This window comes from Crocuta crocuta, unplaced genomic scaffold, assembly GCF_008692635.1.
Source record: "Crocuta crocuta isolate KB4526 unplaced genomic scaffold, BGI_CrCroc_1.0 scaffold165, whole genome shotgun sequence".
NCBI classification, from domain to species: Eukaryota; Metazoa; Chordata; class Mammalia; order Carnivora; family Hyaenidae; genus Crocuta; species Crocuta crocuta.
Window position 1 is genome coordinate 211,130 of NW_027530502.1, and position 3,355 is coordinate 214,484.

The 3,355-nt window shown below is 34.3% G+C and overlaps 1 non-coding gene across 1 annotated transcript; it reads left to right on the plus strand.

Moving 5' to 3' along the window:
* Positions 1 to 602: 602 nt before the first annotated feature.
* On the plus strand, positions 603 to 740 carry LOC144233796 (small nucleolar RNA SNORA46). The gene has a single exon (XR_013335757.1). It is a non-coding gene; the product is annotated as a small nucleolar RNA SNORA46 (small nucleolar RNA).
* The last annotated feature ends 2,615 nt before the right edge of the window (positions 741 to 3,355 follow it).

A 3,355-nucleotide genomic window follows, 5' to 3' on the forward strand; every position in this document is an offset into this window, starting at 1 on the left:
TTCTATTTTCTACCCTACTGTATAAATAACTAGCTTCAAAATTCTTAAACCACACTTCTGTTTGAAACAAATTTATCAACCAGAGCACAGAGTTTTTGTACGATTTCTTTGTCTTTAGCTTTACAGTATCCCGTCAAAATACATACATCAGCCACTTTCCCATGTTATTCAGTTCCTTTTAATTCATTGTAAGACACATTCATTTGTCACATCCTACATTCCATCTTTCTTCTCACATCCTAGTGTATATTTTCAAAAATTCACGTAGAGGCAAACTCATTTTCTTTGTGCTATATTCTTCTGTCAGTGTTAGCTAATGCATAGACTCATGTAGCCGTGAACATGGTATGTGCAGACTGCGTTCACCCTGGAATCTCCTAGGCTAACTTCCTCTCAACTCTTACCCACTACACTTGGCAATCACGGATCTGTTTTTCTCCCTAGCTTTACCTTTCCTAAATTGTCATATACATTGAATCACACAGTATGAATCTGTAGATGTTATTTCACTGCAAAATACACATGTAGGATTCTTGAATGTTCTTGAATATATCAATTCAAGATACCTTGTTGCTCTTGAAAATATCAGTAGTTTGTCACAGTACCATATATTTAAACCTATGAATGGGAATTTGCCTCTTTCCTGGTTCCACTGTAGAGTGAAAGAATTCCTGGCTCTTTCTGTTGCAGAGCTGACTTTGTGACATTCTGCTGTTGCTGTACAGAGTTGGGTAACATACCTTAAAAAAAAAATAAGTAGTTTCTCATTTTTGGTGGTTCAAACAGCATTCACTGTATATAGGGCCATACTTTGTTTACATTTGCTAGTTGTGGGACATTTTGAATTGTCTCCACTGGAGAAATTATGAAGAAAGCTGCTATTCAGTTCAGTCATTTTTGAATATTTACATTCTTTAAATATTTATTTGTGTTGTGATGGTAAAACTGTATTTTATTTTTTAATGTTTGTTTATTTTTAAGAGAGAGAGAAGAAGACAGACTGTGAGGGAGGGGTAGAGATAGAGGGAGACACAAAAAACTGAAGCAGGATCCAGTTGGGGGCTTGAATTTAGGAGCCCCGAGATTATGACCTGAGCTGAAGTCAAACACTTAACCGACTGTACCACCCAGGTACCCTGGTAAAACTGCATTCTAAAAGTGTTTTTAAAAATATATATATAAAAAAAAAAACACTTCTAATGAGTTCCCTTCAGTTACTTTATTAGTATGTGATTGCAAACTGACTTCAGAGTTAATCTACTCAAAATCTGGGGACAAACTTTCTGTGTTGTTTTAATATCTTTCATGATAAGGTAATTTTTTTTATTGTTTTTATTTATTTCTGAGAGACAGAGAGAGAGAGCATGAGCAGGGAAAGGTCAGAGAGAGAGGGAGATACAGAATCTGAAGCAGGCTCCAGGCTCTGAGCTAGCCATCAGCACAGAGCACAATGCAGGTCTCGAACCCAGGGACCATGACCTGAGCCGAAGTCGGAGGCTTAACCTACTGAGCCACCTAGGCGCCCCATGATACGGTAATTTAAAAATGAACCAGAGTTTGGCTTTTTGATTTTTTTTTACATTTATTTATTTCTGGAGAGACAGAGAGGGACAGATCACAAGCCGGGAAGGGGCAGAGAGAGGGTGACACAGAATCTGAAGCAGGCTCCAGGCTCTGAGCTGTAGGCACAGAGCCCTACATGGGGCTCGAACTCACAACCATGAGATCATGACCTGAGCCGAAGTCAGCCGCTCAACCCACTGAGCCACCCAGGAGCCCCTGGCCTTTTGTAATAGAAAATATTTTAATTTTCTGAAGAGCTATTGGACATGTTCTAAAGATTGTTGAAGATAATATTCATAGTAATTTTGTCTCTAGCACTAATAGTTTTTAATTATGTGTCTACTGTATAAAAGCCTAAACACTTTATAAAATTCTGGATTGGTATTGAAATTAGGTCAGATTCCTATGTGTACTTTGAACTAAATATCTCTAAAGAGTTAAATTACTTTATAAAACTAATTTTATTCCAATTCTCCAAACTATTTTAGGAACAGAAAAGATAAGCTGTGTCTTCAGAAACTTAGTCACTATCTCTCCTTTTCCTTCCAAAACTGCATTTCAGAAAATAAAAAGGATTTTTAAAAGCTGGTTACTGTTTTACAATGGAGCTGTTTAATAACTTTAAAAATTACATTGATTGAATGGTTACAAGACCAAAACTAAGGAAAGATAATTTTAATAATCCCTCCTTTATCTAGACATGCTGGTGCTTTTTATTCCATAAATGAAAATTTTATTTCATTATCATTATAATAGGTAAAACAAGTGCCTTTGTCAGAGGCTAGAATTTCCAACTTCAGTTAAACTTCAGCATGACTTTTGTGTTAAGGACATACATAGAATAGACAAATCATTCCCCAGTTTTTTTCTTACCAACTTCATAGTTTTCTGTATTGCCATCATTGATTCTAGGTGTGATATTATTAAATTATTAAATTCAACCATTAATAATAATTAAATAATAATTAAAATACTCATAATTTGTATGATTTTAAATTTTTATTATATTAAAACCTTTAAAAAATGTTTATTTATTACTTTCGAGAGAGGGAAAGAGCGCAAGAGGGGGAGGGGCAGAGACAGAGGGAGACAGAATTCAAAGCAGGCTCCAGGCCCTGAGCTTTCAGCACAGAGCCCCACGCAGGCCTCAAACTAATCAAAGTTGAGATGATGACATGAGCTAAAGTCAGATGCTTAACGGACTGAGCCACTCAGATGCCCCTCTGGTATTTTCACTTTTAAAATGGATGAATCTATTCTAAGTTTTGTTTTTATTTTATATTATCTTAAAAATCATTAATCATAGTACGTCTATATTGTTAGATATAAATTAAAAACAAATACTTCAGTTCTCAGATTATGTCAAATGACTCATAGATGCTTTTACTTTTGTATAAAGTAAAATAGCACATTCTGTAATGGGGACTTACTGAACATTGGCGAATTCTTATTTATCTAATTTTCAAAATTAGGGAAATTATTTTTACCTTAAATATTTATTATCTTTAAGACAACTATAAAATTGTCTTTTAGTGTTGGAGTAATATTACATAAAGTTCACCAATGTCCCCAAAATTTATAATATGTCTTCCAGGCTCTTATAATGAAATTAGGCATATTAAATAAAATTTTCCCTAAGAAGTTCTCCATAAGAATATGTATTTTATTTCAGCTAAACTAGCAATGCATAAAACCCCTAAAATATGAAAATTATAGAATAAATATATCTGTTTTTGCATAACTGACGCCAAATAATTGGCCATTGGCAAGAGATTAGAATAATCAAATTTAC